Source organism: Platichthys flesus, chromosome 24, assembly GCF_949316205.1.
Source record: "Platichthys flesus chromosome 24, fPlaFle2.1, whole genome shotgun sequence".
Classification (NCBI taxonomy): Eukaryota; Metazoa; Chordata; class Actinopteri; order Pleuronectiformes; family Pleuronectidae; genus Platichthys; species Platichthys flesus.
This window is the reverse complement of record NC_084968.1, coordinates 14584603-14601939: the sequence shown is the minus strand read 5'-3', so window position 1 is coordinate 14601939 and position 17337 is coordinate 14584603. Positions and strand designations below refer to the sequence as shown.

Sequence of the window (17337 nt, the reverse complement as noted above, 5' to 3'; positions counted from 1 at the left end):
GGGACGGGAAATTTCCCCGGACCACAAACAAAGTGCTCAGAACAAAGCTGGAATGAAACTCGAAAAGGGAACAGTTATGTGAAGAAAGTTGCTCTGCACTTAAGGATTTAGATTTTAGTTTATCTCCGGCATGAAAGCTCCCTCTTGATCGCCACCTGGGGGTGGGCTGCAGTATAGGTCATAAATCCCTCCTCCAACATGTAAGTGGATTGAACCAAACTGTCATTTTATTTAGTTCTTCATAACAAAACAAAGATCAGATCAGAAAACTGTTTCCCAGCTTTTGACATGAATATATAAATTACACATTGAATAACACGGAGGAATCTGAATAATGTGAAAGATGAGTTTTCATTTTAACTGAACAGCAGCAACTTGTTTTGTCTCACGAGGCCTCGGAGGAGAAAGTGATGGATGATTTCACTTCATCTGAGGGACCAACACCCAGTGGCCCAGCTCCTGTTGGCTCACTGTCACCTCTCAGAGAATGGAGTCTGGGTTTGTGTGTGTGTGTCTGATTGTGTGTGTCTGAGGGGGTGATGGGGGGATGTTTTGGATCACGTCGTGATGGAGAAAGAGAAACAGGAGGAGGGATTTTGCGGACCGGATAACGCGGTGACATCAGCTTTGAAAAATGTGTGTGTGCAAGTGTGCAACAGTGTGTGTCAGTGTGTGTGTGTGTCAGAGTCTGAGAACCAGTGGGATCAGAGGTGGAGAAGAGAGACAGAGCTCTCACTCTGCTCTTTTCACTCAGGAGCGCAGAGACTGATGAAACGTGATGTTTATTCTGGATGTTCACAGACTGGGGTGTCTCAGTCTTTGTTTTATAGTTTCCATCTCTCCTCTGCTCCTCCAGCAGAAACACTACATGTGTTTAAAGTCTTTAATTCTCCCTGAGGAAACTGTGTCATCTGGTAAAAGTGTCAGTTAGTCTGTTTCCACTTCCTGCTCCCGGTTTTTTTAGGGCTGCAGGAAATTCATCACAGACCAAATGATAATTAACCGTTTCATGCTGGGTGCAGAATGAAAGATTCCAGTTTGTTGTGGTCACACTGGAAAACAAACACATGAAGATACTGGTGAAGACCATGCATGTTCTCATTGAACTGGTTCTCTAAACTCAAACATCAGCAGGTCCAAAAGGATGAACTGTCAACGTGGGATAGGATTCATCTTTCAATCTGCAAGTCTTTTCTTATTTGTTGTTGTTGTGTTTTCTTATTTGTTGTTGTTGTTGTGTTTTCTTATTTGTCGTCTTTGTCGTTTGGTTTCGGACACAGTGGAATATACATGTAGGCTTTTTGATTCATGGTGATAATGTGACCAATGTGTTCTTCTGAATGAATCTTTGTCCTCAATAGACGATCTGTGGATGAATCAGACACAGAGAGAGAGAGAGGCAGAGAGAGAGAGAGAGAGAGGGGGGCGGGACATAGAGGAGAAGGCGTGTCCACGGTGGAGCAGCGTCTCTCGGTCACTCAGCATCGAACAGTGGCACAGACGCAGAGGAACCTTCACATTTCTCTGAGTGACTCCTCTCCTCCTCTTCCTCGTGTCTCCCCCTGGTTCCTCCGCGGCCCATGAGCCAGCCTCCGATCCGCCTGTAAGCCCCCGGAGCCCCGCAGACACACGCGATACCGCCCGAGTGGACTTTTCCTTCTTCTCCAGCTGAAGCCATCACATTCCTGCAGAGCAGCTGTTTCCTGTCTGCGTGACGCCCGCAGGAGATCATCGTCCCGCACGCTCCCGCATCTCCGTCTGCAGCTGCCTCACTTCACTGCGCTCAGGGTGAGTCCATCTTCATCCGTCTCTCCTCTTCTCCATCTCTTCTCCTCCTTCTCCTCCTGGGCGGTTGTTTCTTGAAGGGGTGTAGTTCATTAACTGTGAATCAGCCTCCTTCCATTCATGGATATGGATCCTCTCCGTCCTCGCGTCCCGTCACACAGGGATACAGATTGTGAAATATAGTTTTTCCTTTTGGGGGGGGGGGGGGTTAAAGACATTGGGCGTTACGTTGACTTGTGGGAGCATAACTTATTTTACATCAGCCACAAGTGCGATCTGAAACAGAACATCTGAAACAGAACATCTGCGACCATGGGAATGCAGTTTTTCTTTCATGATTTGGTTGAAATGTGTAAATCTGTATTTTTGCATTGTTAACATGTTGTGTGTTTAAGGGGGGGGGAGGGGGGGGTCTCGTCTCCACCAGACTCAGCCTTGAATTTGAACAGTCCCAGTGGCCAGTAGGTGAATTTCCCAGTTCTCACGAAGGCATTTAACTCACCATTGATCAGGCTAATTGGATTGGGTTCAGTGTTGCTGAGGACATTCATGGATCCGATGTCCTTTTCATTACCTCACAGCCAATAATACCCACAACAAACCAAATGACTTGATCTTTAATATTGGTATAGCTTCTCCAATTGAATTATAACAACTTAATGTATAATATAATATGACATCATCTTATGTTGGTTTCCTTCTATAATAAAATCACTTTTTTGGACCAGATTATCTTGAAAAGTTCAAACTCCAAACACACACATTTCAGTCAATGGCAACACAAAATACCGCTGACCCCCTGTGACCCTCCTGCGTGGCTGTGAGTGTGTGTCTGTGTGTGTTTGAACGGAGAAGGGGTGGGTCTTTTATGAATGGATGTGTCTGGCTTGGCAACACTGACTGTGTATGAGTTCCAGGAGCAGTGCGTGTGTGTGTGTGTGTGAGTGGGGGGGGGGGGGGGGATATTTCACCTATTGTCCCTGTGTTATCGTTTATTTTATCCCTTCATTGTGTCTCTGACGTTTTCCTATAACACTGTTGTTGAGTAGTTTGTGTTAGAGGTGAGGTGTGTGACTGTTGTAGCATGCCAGCTGTCAGTCCACTTCCTGTGGGGTTGAATTCCAGTCATATATCTGAACTTATTAAATCCAGACTGGACGACGCTGTCATGTTCCAGAAAGTGATGAGTGAAGATATTTCACTTCTTTAAAATGTCTCTTGTGGTTTTAAGGACGAAATGAGATTTGTGTGATGATGCCAGTGACCGTCACACCCTCGACCAATCACAGGTCATTTACAGCTGCTATGACTGTTTTTATAGCAGGTAATAATGATCATAAGATGATAATAATTTAAACACATTTTACCAGAAATGTGATGAGTCATTCATTTGGTCCGTGTCTGCTCTACAAACAAGGAGGAGGCGGGGCTTACGACTCCACCACCAGTTGAGGATGAAGATGTTTTGGCTTCACTTTCGGGAGTTGTCATGTCATCCATCTTTGTTTTACAGTCCAGTAGGACGCTAGGGGTTACAAGTGTGTGTTTGTGTCTTTGTGTGTGTCTGTGTGTGTGCGCCTTGACTCAGCTGTTTGGGAGCCGGCCTCCTCTCCTCTGTGACTCATATTGATCTGTCTTCTAGGGGGGGTGGGGGGGAGAAACAACAACCAGGCAACGCAGCAGAAATGTGCCTCCTCTCTCAGGTTCACTTCCTCTCTGTGTGTATTGGTGGTGTCGGTTGCACCCCCCCCCCTCCCCCCCTCGCTCCCACCACCAGCGTCAACGCCGCTGCCAGGGGAATGTCTGTGGCTGAGTGTCTGTGGCTGAGTGTCTGTGGCTGAGTGTCTGTGGCTGAGTGTCTGTGGCTGAATGTCTGTGGCTGAGTGTCTGTGGCTGAATGTTTGCAGCCGCTGAGTCAAACACAGTTTCCGAGAGGATCAGTGTTAATCTGGTTGAACATGAAACCATCAAAACAACAACAACAACAACAACAACAACAACAACAAAAATGTCTGGTTTGTTGCATTGACTCTTCAGAAGCAACGTTCAAGACTCTGATGTCACACAAGCCGAACGACCGAGAATGAAAGAGAATGAAGTTAATCACCTTAACCACTATGAAGCGTAGTGAAGGTTCTCGGTCCATGAGGAATGTCGACCTCCTGATGACTCACCAACATCTGATCCACTTCCTCTCTCCTCCCGCTCGCTTGCACTCATAAACTCTCTCAATAAATAACTCTCTATCCGTCATGTGGGCACCGCCATCTTGTTCTGGTGAAGTCATTCAGAGGTGCGGTATCGAGGTGCCCCGCCCTCGACCAATCACAAGACAGTGTCAGTTGTGGTTCATGACCTTTCAACCTTATTAGGAACATGAACATTCGGACGATAAGAACCAATCAGATCAGCAGGTTGACTCACAGTGGCTTTTCAATACCAACATTGTGTAACATAAATAAATAAAAACTAAAAGAAGTGTTTTCCATTAGCCGGTTGAAACAACAGTACACGTGTTAAATATAGTTTGAATGCCCGGATGCATTTGGCACCAGCCTCTGTCTTTGGGCGTCCAAGAAATCTAAGTGTGTGTGGGGGGGGACTGAAAGTTTCTCAGAAGCTTTTATATGAAGAGAGATTTGGATTTAGCTTTTTGTGACCAACAGGTTTGACTTCTAGATTCAGTCTCTTCTCAAATGCCAGTTCAATAAAGTTTAATAAAGTGTCCGGCGGCTCCGACAATAAACCGTGTCAGCACAGATCACTTTGTAATTAGAATCACATCAGTCTGAAGACACCTCACTGCGTGGACTCTGTCTGAGACGCTGGCGTCCTCCCACCCGGCTCCGGGTTCACAGATATGTCCCCGTCAGACGATCCCTGTCTTTTGTTTCCTGTCTCTCCCGCTGCCGAGCGTTTGTTTGCTTTCACCATGTGTTCGCTGCTCGCTCAGGAAGCTCGGAGCCTCGGGGACGCGTTACATCACCGCCTGTAATCTGCTCTACGGCTGCTCGCTCGCATTGTTCAGCCCCGCTGCCACTCGCTTTCCTCAGCTCTGTTCTCGATATCCATTTACAGATTGACCCCCTGCTGGGGCAGATGCTGCTTTCTATCTCAACAGGAAAGGGTTTGTCGCAGTGTTGGACCTTAGGAAAGACTGAGAAAAGAATAGTTCATTGGAAACAAACCTTTGTTCTTTGCAAATTGCCTTCATGTACGGAGAGAGATGTGACATTTAGCATAAATGAGACTCGAGCCATTAAAGCAACAGGACATGAAGACGTCTCTCCAGCTCCTCTCAGGCCTTGGTTTTGGTTTTCCAGCTGACCGCCCCTCGTTTCAGTTTCCTCTCACGATGGCCAAAGACGAGCTGGTGAGCACAGTGGAGCTCTTCACAGTGAAACCAGATCAGTGCCTCAAGTGGAACGACTAAATAAAAGTGAAAGAAAAATAAACACCAGACGTTTGTTTAAGCTGCTAAACGCTTGTTGCATGCATTCAGGGGGCAAGTGAGGGGATAATCAGGTTTTAATGAGGTTGAGGTCGATTACTGGGACCAGAGTTTGTCTGTAACACAACGGGAGGTTTTCACAACAGCAACAAACACTCTGCATTATTCAGGTGAGAGGTGGAGCAGCCGGGTGCAGCAGACAGAGACCAGCTCCACACAGAAAGACACAAACTGGACGGATTCAGGTGCAGCTCTCTGAACTGGGAACCAGTCAGAAGGACACATGAAACCTCGGCCTCGCTCCTCGGCCACCGGGGTCACAGGAAGAGAAACAGGCCGGAGTGAAACCAGCACCCGGAGCCAAGCTCTCCGCCTCCACCGCCGGTTTAAAAAAATGTCTAGAGCAAAAAAAACACAGTCTTCTGTGTTCTACTGGAAGCTCTGGGCAAACAGGAAGTGATGCCTTAAAGGGGAAGTCCGCATTTCCACTTACATCACCAATTCTAATCTGGTTCTCTTCCCTTGCCAGAGATCTCATATCTTCTGCAGATTGTTCTATCGGGTGTGTTTTCTGATTCCTATCCTCCAGCAGCCTGCAGTGGATTCACATGCTGGTTATTAGCATCATGGATATATTGATTTTAACCATGTTTAGTTCCTCAGAGGAGAAATGAGCAGCAGGTCACCATCCAGCAGGATTTACACCTGAACGGAGATTCACCTTGAGTCAGTGTTTGAATAACTGAAGCATGTGCAGTGATTTACTTTACATTTCCCATTGTCGCAGAGGTTAAGCCTTTTCCCTCACAGGCTGCAGCCACATGGACACACACACACACACACACACACACATGCACACACAGAAATCTAAATCCCTGCAGCGACTGCTGGGCTGCGTGGTCGGTCGGTTGCTGTGCTACAAGCGACGCCTACACGAGCAGAAACCACTTTTCAACCCCCTCTTCCACTTCTGATGCTGTTTGTCGGTTTCTACCACATCCATGCAAATGTCCTCCTGTAAGGGGGGGGGGGGGGGGGGTGCTATGCAACTTTTGTAGGGTTATGTGCGAACCTGGGGTGATTGTGTTGATTTTTACGGATGGAGGGAGGGTGCACAACAACACACAGCTGTGGTGTTTCATAAGCTCAATCGTTCTGTGTTTCACTGAGGCCGGAATAACGGATGAAATGATTTACACACACACACACAGACAGACACACACACACACACACACACACACACACACACACATACACATGCAGTAAAACTAAGCCTCCACAGACGGGCAGAGCCACACAAACAGCATGATGCCGATGTATTGGAGCTCACACATGCTCATTTATACATGCACATGTGCACAAACACACACACACACACACACACACACACACACACACACACACAAGCTTCAATTGAGGCTGTGTGTATAATCTACTCTGCTGGCCCACTCCAGATGAAACGCCTCAGTGGTTCTGATTGGATTTGATAAGAGTTGATTCGACTGAAGCAGGAGGGGAGGCAGGTGTGTACAGTGTGTGTCTGTGTGTGTGTGTGTGTGTCAAGCGGTCCACTCAAAGTGTTGACTGTTTTTGTCGCTCCCACATCTCACATACATTTAATCATCAAATTGACTGTGAAAAACTCCCAGCATGCAACTGTTTTCCATTTCATCATTTCATCATCTAATTTGTCTCAAACTAAATTATAAACTGTTGCGCTGTGTGTGTGTGTGTGTGTGTGTGTGTGTGTGTGTGTGTGTGTGTGTGTGTGTGTGTGTGTGTGTACGTGCATGACACACGTGTAACTTTTTTTGGCCGTGGTTTTGTTGTTGTCATGTAACAGACGAGCACTCAGTGGAGAAGCTGGCAGTGCCCGGCGGGGGGTCTGGTGTGTTTGTGCTTCTTCAGCTGCTGATGACGGATCTGTGAGTGTTTATCTGTCTGTGTGTGTGTCTGTGTGTGTGTGTGTGTGTGTGTGATGAAGAACCCTGTGGCGTGGGTGGGAGGTACAGGTCTGTAACAGTTGCGTTGATGAGACTCACTCTTTTGTTGAGGGGATTCAAAGCTGCCGCCATGTTTATTTTCAGTGCCACATATTTTTCGGGACCAAATGTTGTTTTTCTCGACGTCCTTCACAAAAGATTTTCTAACATTTGAAGAATCACGAGCTAAAGACAAGAGGACTTCTGTAACACAATGAACCAGAGTGCGGCTCCGTCAGTTTCCTTATGTAACAGATTCGCCTCCATCCCTTTCTCCACTGTGTGTTTTAAAAAGCCTCAGGAATCAGGTTAACCTCGATGACACGGGCATGAAAAACTCACACAGACACACAAACATGCTCCTCCGCTGAGACTCAAACTGAGGAGAAACTTGTGTGTGTGTGTTGTGTATGTACCCTCTGGGGACCCGTGCTCTAATGTGTTGTACGGTAACACACAGGCTCGGCTGCAGGCCTTCATGTTAGAACCTCTTTCACTGAGACTTTAGAGAAACTCAACCAGCAGCCCACAGGTCACATCTGCCCAGTTGTTGGTTTCAGTCCGGTCCGTGTCTTTGTCCCCGGCCCTGAGTGTCCAACGTTAGAGGAAGATCTTCTCTCTGATGGTAGAAGACATTTGGATTTGATAGATGGACACACAAAGACGCCATGTGACACAAAGCGTCAACAGAAAAACAATGTGTTTGACTCGCACCACAATCAAATAAACAACAGAGCAGAAGTTGGAATGAAAGACATGTTGTTTTACTGTCACATAATCTATTGTCTTATTGAGCTGTCACCCGGCTGTTCACTACGTGACTCACACTTCTGTGAGGACTCTTTGTTACAGAAGCCTGTGAGTCGTCACCCGGCGTTGATCACTGTGTCACACGGAGTTTGCACAGACGGAGAGCTGGTGACCCCGCCATGTCCCCGTGAGGAGGGATAACAGACTGAAGCGCTCTTTAATGGCTGTGCTTCATACAAATTTATTTGATCCAAGAAATGTTCGTGAGGAAACTTCAGGCTCATTTAACTGTGAGCTATTACCCCAATAATGTAGAACCAGCAGGACAGCGTGTGAATTCATCTGCTGTCGTGTTATTGAAGAAATCCATAACGGAGCCGTGATGTGAGGAGGCGCTGAGGACGGACAGGTCCCCACTCAGCCGGTTGTCTCACGTCCCCCAGGACACACGGGGATGGACCGAGTTTCATTTTCTCTGAACCGTCTTCCTCTCCGCCGCCCGAGTGCTTAATCCACTAATGGAGAGATAGAGAGGAGGCAGCGCCGGGAGCAGAGATGGAGAGAGAGGAGGAGAGGAGGAGAGGGGGAGAGGAGACGAGGAGAGAAGGAGAGGAGAGGAGGAGAGGAGGAGGAGAGGAGGAGGAGAGGAGAGGAGGAGAGAAGGAGAGGAGAGGAGAGGAGAGGAGGAGAGGAGGGAGAGGAGAGGATGAGGAGGAGAGGAGGGAGGAGGAGAGGAGAGGAGAGGAGAGGAGGAGGCGGCGGCAGACAAATCTGAAATTTTGAGTCATGCCCGGAGTCTGAAACATGAACAACTTGTTTAATCTCTAATGGACTGTTTGGGGACTCCGGCCCATTTGTGTGTGTCTGTGTGTGTGTGTGTGTGTGTGTGTGTGTGTGTGTGTGTGTGTGTGTTACAGAGGGGTCAGTGGCTCCAATAAGACCATTCCCAACAGCCCCTGACCGTTTGACTTCATGTCCCCTTTAGTGAAAAGAGAAGGGGAAGCTGTCATTAAAGATGGCCTTGTCCCTGGGTTTCTGTGTGTGTCTGTCTGTGTGTCTGTGTGTGTGTGTGTGTGTGTGTGTGTGTTTTTCCCTCATCCCTTTGGCTCAGACGACGGCTGTAACTGACGATGACTCAGACTTCACCCTGCCCCTCCTTCGTCCTCTCCTTTCCTTTCCTGCCCCTTCTTCGTCCCGTCCTCCAGCCGTCCCCCTGTCTCCCTCCAGCCGTCCCCCTGTCTCCCTCCAGCCGTCCCCCTGTCTCCCTCCAGCCGTCCCCCTGTCTCCCTCCAGCCGTCCCCCTGTCTCCCTCCAGCCGTCCCCCTGTCTCCCTCCAGCCGTCCCCCTGTCTCCCTCCAGCCGTCCCTCTGTCTCCCTCCAGCCGTCCCTCTGTCTCCCTCCAGCCGTCCCCCTGTCTCCCTCCAGCCGTCCCTCTGTCTCCCTCCAGCCGTCCCCCTGTCTCCCTCCAGCCGTCCCTCTGTCTCCCTCCAGCCGTCCCCCTGTCTCCCTCCAGCCGTCCCCCTGTCTCCCCCTCAGCAGCTCTGTTGTTTCGAGCAGCAGTTACTGTAAATGAAGGATGTCTTTAAAATGCTGACACATCCAGATCGTCCTGAGTTTCCTCATTAAGACACATTTAGTCTCTGAAGATTAAATAACTTCCTGTCATCCTGTTTGTTCAGAATCACTTCCTGTCTGCATCCTAACACTTATCAATAACGTTTAAAACATTGTAGTGAAGGTTCAATTGAAGCTTCAGGAAAATACAACAACCGCCACCTTGACTCTGCTGGGTGAAGTGTGCTTCATCCGAGTGTGTGAGTGTGTGAGTCTGTGTGTGTTTGCACGTGTGTTTCCGAGCATGCTCATACAAAAGATAAAGTGTACATGTGTTTCTTTTTCTTCTAGAAGCATTCATGTGGGCTGATACAGGCGTGGGTGCTCTGGGCTGCTTTCCCTGTGTGTGTGTGTGTGTGTGTGTGTGTGTGTGTGTGTGTGTGTGTGTGTGTGTGTGTGTTGTGTGTGTGTGTGTGTGTGTGTGTGTGTGTGTGTGTGTGTGTGTGTGTGTGTGTGTGTGTGTGTGTGTGTGTGTGTGTGTGTGTGTGTGTGTGTGTGTGTGTGTGTGTGTGTGTGTGTGTGTGTCTGCAGCTGTGACTCTTGTGTACTGTATGAGGCGAGGTTATGGCATCCTGTTCCTCTTCCTCGCTGCCTCTCCATCTGGAGCCTCAGTGAACTGTGCATTACAGTGGGATACAGCCCCATTAACACTGTGTGTAACTGTGTGTGCACGTGTATGGGTGCGTTAGTCTGCGTGTGTGTGTTTGTGTCCATGTTTGTGTGCAGATATGTAGCTAGACTAACAGGCTAACACGTGTTTTCGGGGAAATGTGAGAATGTGGGTCTGTGCAGGCGTCTGTCAGATATAAAGACGCAGACGAGAGGACGTACGACACCGTCTCTCGTGTCTCTTCAGGTGCTGTTGCTATTTTGATGCCACAGAAACAAGTGAGAAGTAAACACATGAGAGACTTTTCTTTCCCTCTCTCTCTCTCTCTCTCTCTCTCTCTCTCTCCGTCCAAACGCTCCAGCAGCATGTTTCCATCGAGGCAGCCGCACATCTGGGATCAGGCCCGAGCCAAACAGGATCTGATCTGTGTCTTCTGTCTAATTTCTGTTCCGTCAGAGGGAGGGAGAGAGAGAGAGAGTTTTTTAGGTGGAAAAGAGTGTTGCTGCTCTTCTTCGTTCCTCTTCCTCTCCTTTCATCTCCGAACGACGACTTCATCCTGTGAACTTTAACTCCCTCGAGGAAACGAGGTGCGGTGACGTCTGGCTTTGATCTTCTCATCGGCAGACGTGTAGTAAACGTGTCGGCGCTCAGTGAAGGCGTTATCTTACAACAGTGACTTTAACGTCCCCCCCCCACCACCACCACCACACCAACCCTTCGTCCTCCTCCTCCTCTCCCTCAGGCGTTTCTCCACTCGTCTGTGCTCACGACACAAACACACACAGTCAGACTCCAGGTCCTATTTTCACGATTAGTGGACGAGCGATCACAACATCTGACAGCGTTTCCCAGCAGGCGACTGGGCCTGAACGCTTCTGACTCCCAGTTTCCCAGTCGCCTGCCCACCCACCGGTCTCTGTGGCTCATATTCAAAGGAAAAATGAAAACTTACATAGATGGATTATCTGGAAATAAAGAGTTTAAGTAGAAAATGGAGCGTTTACGTGGTTTAACATCAGGAGACTTCAAACTTTCCCCTGTTGTGAAGAGTTGAGCTTGGTGGTTTCCTGTGGGGGGGACGGGATCTCTAAGGAGACAGTGGTGGTCCCCTGACTGGTCACATGTCTCTGCAGATGTAAAACCAGTTGAACTCACTCTGTTCTTCTCCCAACAAGAAGCCTGCAGACCCGAGGATGAACGAAGACCTGAAGTCCACGATGAACTGACCCGTCACGTGAGGTCACATGACCAGAACCTTCAGAACAGAACTCAAAACCCAAAACCACCATCTTCCAGATCCAAATCCATAATGTTCAGAGTGACTCCTCCTCATGTGATGTCATAACATCTTGAGATCAAAGAGATCAAAAGAGGATTCATGATCACGTGACGGCAGAAAAGGGTAATAATGCATTAAACGCTGCATCCCATAATAATTAAGACGATGCACAGCTTGACCAATCACATGGTGTCTATGACATCACAGTGTTGATGTATGTACAGTGTGTGCAGACAGGCCTCCACCTCCGATGCTGTTTATTGTTTTGTGTTTTTTTTGGTCCCATAGTCAGCCACAGTTTCCTGCCTCGGTGCACAGCCGCTGACAGGAGGGGGGGGGGGGGGGGGGGGGGGCTGTGATGAAGGAGCAGTGAAGAGGAGCATGGAGGCAGGCAGAGATGAGGAGGAGAGATATTTCCTCCAGGAGAGGCTGACGTCAGCGTCACCTTCACATCTCACGGTTCTGGAAGTTTTACTCACAGACGCTGCTGCAGCCTCGCTCGTGACACACAGACACACACATCACATGAACACGCACACATTCACAGCAGGAGACAAAAAGAGAAACTCTTGCATCCTCATTTTATCTCTGCCGCACACACCCCCCCCCCCTCGCCGTCCTCTCTCCTCCCAGAGGCACAGAGATATTTTTATCTTCCATGAAGCCCGAACGCTAATGAAGCATCGACGACACAAATACATTTCCATGATTCCTCATCTCTGGCGGCTGTGACACACGGCAGCTTGTGTGTCTGCGGCCGTGCACGCCAGCTGTCACCGTGCATGAGAGTCAAGATCCTTCTGAGTCGTGTCGTGAGGCAGTGAGGTGAGAGGATTCCACTTCAGCTCCGGTCCACTGACCCGTTGACAGGGTCAGGAAACCAGTCCCACCACAGCTCCTCCCACACTTGGTTCCAGAACAATTCTCCAAAGGAATTGATTTGCACTGGAAATGAGTGAAATCTCCAACACAGAGGATCTGACTGCAAAGGTCTGTGTGGTCATCTGTGGACGTTTATACAAGTTAAACAATCAGGATTATTCACAGTATATCTGTGTGGTAAGAATCAGTCAGTCGTCTGTAGGGACGGGTTCACTGGGGGAACTGGGTTCACTGGGGGAACTGGGTTCAGGCCGCATGATGCAATCCACTGTCATCAGCGATTGGGGCTCTCTGATTCTTTATGGGATTTGTCAGATGATCCTCGACAAACAAACAGAATCCATGATGCAACGATTCATATTTTGTGAAGGCAGCCGATCTGCTGTTAGAGTTCATCTCTTTTGCTTTTTATTTTCCTTGTTTCACTCTCCCTCTCCCTCTCTCTCTCTCCCTCTCTCTCGTCTTGTTATCACCTGAAAGCCCAAAGCTGCTGATCTCCAGGAGACTGGCACATGATCCCCTCAAACACCACAGCTTGTCTCTTTCACCGGCTTCGCACAAATTATACAACAATGATATCCTGTCTTATTGAGCAGCTTTGGAGGAACTAGAAGCTGAGTGTGAACAGAGCCGGGTTAGAGGATTCTGCCTTGAACTGCAACTGGAACTCCTGAAACTGAAAATGTCACAGTCCGTTGCTCTGGACTTTCTCCAGAGCTCCTCCTGCCGCCCCCGAGTGAGATGTCTGGAAAACATCGGAGTGAGTCTCCTGCTGGGTCCAGACCCTTTCCAGAGCTCACGTCTGATCCCGGCTGCGATGTGGTTGAAAGCTCCAGAACCTGAAACACCAACAACAGCAGCTTAGAGCGGCTCGGGGGGGGTAACCAGCCTGTTGCTCTGCCGGCTGCTCAGGTGCAGGAGGTGACTGACTTGCTCACAGTAGCTGAGCCGCATGGAGGAAGGATTTTAATGGATTAGAGAATTAGAGCCGACGGTGGATCGGCATGGCGGCGGAGTGTTGCGTGACTTCTTGCTGCTGCCGTCTGATTGGTCCTGGCCACTGTCACCACGGGGTCACAGGGTCATGGGGTCACAGGGTTTGTCCCAGAATACACTGGGTTCGATTAGACAAAGGAATGTGTGTTTATATAAAATTCTCCAGAACTCACTCCTGCTCTTTCTCCCGTTCACCTTCCTCTCCTCCTCGACGATCTTCATTTCTCTCCCTGCGTCTCCACATCTGGTCTCTAGCTCCCTCTCTCTCTCTCTCTCTCTCCCTCTCTCCCTCTCTCTCCCTCCCTCCCTCTCTCCCCCTCTCTCCCTCCCTCTCTCCGGGTTTAGTCACGACCATCTGGTCTTTTCCTGCAGCCACGATGAACCGTTTGCCATTTAGAATTCAGATTAAGCAGAAGGCTGCTCCGGTGACTGTGGGGGGGGGGGGTCTAACTCTCTCTCTCTCTCTTTCCTCATTCTTTCCTGTGTCTCTCACGTCAGAGCACTCATCCGTGAGTGTGCGGTATATGCAGCTGTTCATATTCATACAGTTATTCATGCGTACAGGCAGAGACTCTATCATCGGAGGAGCAGGCGTGCAGAGGTTTTCACTGTTAGTCACAACACACAGGGTTATTATGGGATATGAGGTTGTGTTTGTGTGTTCGTCAGCAGGATTATGCAAAAACAGATTTACACAAAACTTGCTGGAAAGAGTCGATAAAGGACTTGTTACATTTCGGACAAAGAGGCGGAAGCAGGATTTCACCAATCTTGATGAAGAAGAGGAGTCTGTCCTCAGATAGTATGTTGCCAACGAAGGTTCTATTTAAAATCAAACAGGCAGTTTTAAAATGATTTTCAGTCTTAACACTGTTTGACAAAAGAGAGCTGCAGAAATATGTCTCCATAAACCGGAGTCCTGGGGGCGGAGCTCCAGAGGACGAGCTGGTGTGGAACAAAGCAGAAAAAGGGATTAGCTCCCGTTTTCATTCCTCCAGCGAGTCCAGCTGCTGGTTTATCTTTCTCCCCCCCCCCCCCCGTCCCGTCCCTCCTGGTTCTCCCTGTCTCACCCCTCTGTCTCTCCCTGTCTCTGCCTGTCTCACCCTGTCTCACCCCATCTCACCCCTCTGTCTCACACTGTCTCATCCTGTCTCTCCCTGTCTCTGCCTGTCTCACCCCATCTCACCCCTCTGTCTCTCCCTGTCTCATCCTGTCTCTCCCTGTCTCCCCACTGTCTCTGCCTGTCTCACCCCACTGTCTCTGCCTGTCTCACCCCTCTGTCTCTCCCTGTCTCACCCCTCTGTCTCACCCTGTCTCTCCCTGTCTCTCCCTGTCTCTCCCTGTCTCTCCCTGTCTCACCCCTCTGTCTCACCCTGTCTCTCCCTGTCTCTCCCCACTGTCTCTGCCTGTCTCTCCCCACTGTCTCTGCCTGTCTCACCCCACTGTCTCTCCCTGTCTCTCCCTGTCTCTCCCCCCTGTCTCTCCCTGTCTCTCCCCTCTGTCTCTCCCTGTCTCACCCCTCTGTCTCACCCTGTCTCTCCCTGTCTCACCCCTCTGTCTCACCCCTCTGTCTCACCCTGTCTCTCCCTGTCTCTCCCCCCTGTCTCTCCCTGTCTCTCCCCTCTGTCTCTCCCTGTCTCATCCCTCTGTCTCACCCTGTCTCACCCTGTCTCTCCCTGTCTCACCCCTCTGTCTCACCCTGTCTCTCCCTGTCTCACCCCTCTGTCTCACCCCTCTGTCTCACCCTGTCTCTCCCTGTCTCACCCCTCTGTCTCTCCCTGTCTCACCCCTCTGTCTCACCCTGTCTCACCCTGTCTCTCCCTGTCTCACCCCTCTGTCTCACCCTGTCTCTCCCTGTCTCACCCCTCTGTCTCACCCCTCTGTCTCACCCTGTCTCTCCCTGTCTCACCCCTCTGTCTCACCCTGTCTCTCCCTGTCTCACCCCTCTGTCTCACCCTGTCTCTCCCTGTCTCACCCCTCTGTCTCACCCCTCTGTCTCACCCTGTCTCACCCTGTCTCTCCCTGTCTCTCCCCTCTGTCTCTCCCTGTCTCACCCCTCTGTCTCTCCCTGTCTCTCCCTGTCTCACCCCTCTGTCTCACCCTGTCTCTCCCTGTCTCACCCCTCTGTCTCTCCCTGTCTCTGCCTGTCTCACCCTGTCTCTCCCTGTCTCACCCCTCTGTCTCACCCTGTCTCTCCCTGTCTCTCCCCCCTGTCTCTCCCTGTCTCTCCCCTCTGTCTCTCCCTGTCTCTGCCTGTCTCACCCTGTCTCTCCCTGTCTCTCCCTGTCTCTCCCCCCTGTCTCTCCCTGTCTCACCCCTCTGTCTCACCCCTCTGTCTCACCCTGTCTCTCCCTGTCTCACCCCTCTGTCTCACCCCTCTGTCTCACCCTGTCTCTCCCTGTCTCACCCCTCTGTCTCACCCTGTCTCTCCCTGTCTCACCCCTCTGTCTCCCTCCTTTTCTCCCTCGGCGGCTGGTGTTTTTTCCGCTGCCCTTTAGCCGAGGCCAGGAAGTGAGTCCCTGGCGACCACGGCACACAACCCGGCGGCTGCAGCTCCTTCAGACATCTTGTTTTCACCAGTTCCACGTTGGGGAGAGTTACTCACGTTCAGGATTCCTTCAGAGGTCGCTGGCGAGGTATCGAGGTCACAAACCATTCACGAGTCAGCCTCACCTGTCAATCACAACCTCTCACCCCAGTGTTATATCATTTAATAACCATTTAAAACCAAACTAGGAGTTCACACTGGAACACATGTCTGCTTAATAAGAACAACTTAAAATTTCACTCGTTTATCTTTTCCTTTAGGATTCTTCTCTTCTTGAACAAGCACTTTCACATTTCACGTTTCTCTCTGTGTGACCTTTACCCTCTGTGCAAGCTCCTGCCAAAACGGAGGGGTATCTGTATTCAGGACACATCCACACGGAGCCACAGTGTGTGTGTGTGTGCGTTTTGTGGGTGTTTGTGTGTGTGTTGTGTGTGTTTGTGTGGCACTTGGGAGGATTGATGTTGCCTCTGCCTACACAAACTCCACCAATGCTGCTCTCCTGAAGCTTAGAGAAAAAATCTGAGGGAGGAAAATGCAAACATGTAAGTAAACAGATTAACACACGCGTGTGGTTGTAATCACGTTGTGTATCTGAATGTGCACAACAATATATGAGCTTCTCTAGTGATTCCTTAGGAGCTGTTTCAGTGTTTTAAAATCAATAAAAGAAAGAAAGGTGTAATAGTGCACCAACATGTTTACAAGAGAAAAAGACGAAAGACAGAAGATGAGGTTAAAAGAAATAAGAAATAAATTAAAACAGGATCATGAGACCAAATCAGGCTGAATTCAGATTTAATATCATTAATAGTGTGAGGGGAGCGGATCTGTTCCAGAGCTCGGACCCTTTCATTCAGAGACGAGAGGAGTTGACCCAGAGACAGAATATCACCAAGATGTGAAGACACAAAGATTCTTGGTCTAAATGTGCTGGAGGAAGCTTGAAGGGCATTCTGGGGACAGATTATTAAGATGATGGTTGTGATTAATATCTCAACTCAAACCAAACCAGCTCGTGGTGACCAGCAGAGGTTAAAACACTCCCAGATGAAAACAGTAAATCCTCTTCTTCCCGATCGAGAAGCTCAATGCACGGAGCTCTTCAGTGAAATGATCCTTCATCCATTTGTATTTGATCAAACAGGTTTAACAACGACTCAGCAGGTTCCACCATCAGCTCCCGTCCAGAAGCTCAAAGCTTCAATCAGCTCCGCTCTCAGCTCAGAATCAGGATTCTCTCTCGATGAGTCGATTCACGATTAAACTCTTAGGACCTCTCTTATTGTGAAGGTTTAAAGACTTTGTGAAACACACGAGGGAAGAGGACCATGTTCTTCTGAAGCTGTTTCCAGACGTGCACTGAACTCCAGAGGCGTTAATCAGCGGCTTGTTTAAATAACGGTTCTCTGTTTGGAGAAGTTTTGTGACATTTAACAA

At 49.4% G+C, this 17337-nt stretch overlaps 1 protein-coding gene across 1 annotated transcript in view; it reads left to right on the top strand.

Annotated features, from left to right (window-relative positions):
• The first annotated feature begins 1486 nt into the window (after positions 1 to 1486).
• The window catches only part of LOC133950227 (astrocytic phosphoprotein PEA-15), a 28556-nt gene continuing 12705 nt past the window's right edge, over positions 1487 to 17337 (top strand). The window contains exon 1 of the mRNA XM_062384484.1: positions 1487 to 1788. The gene's annotated coding sequence lies outside the window, so the exon portion shown is untranslated. The remainder of the gene's footprint in view (positions 1789 to 17337) is intronic.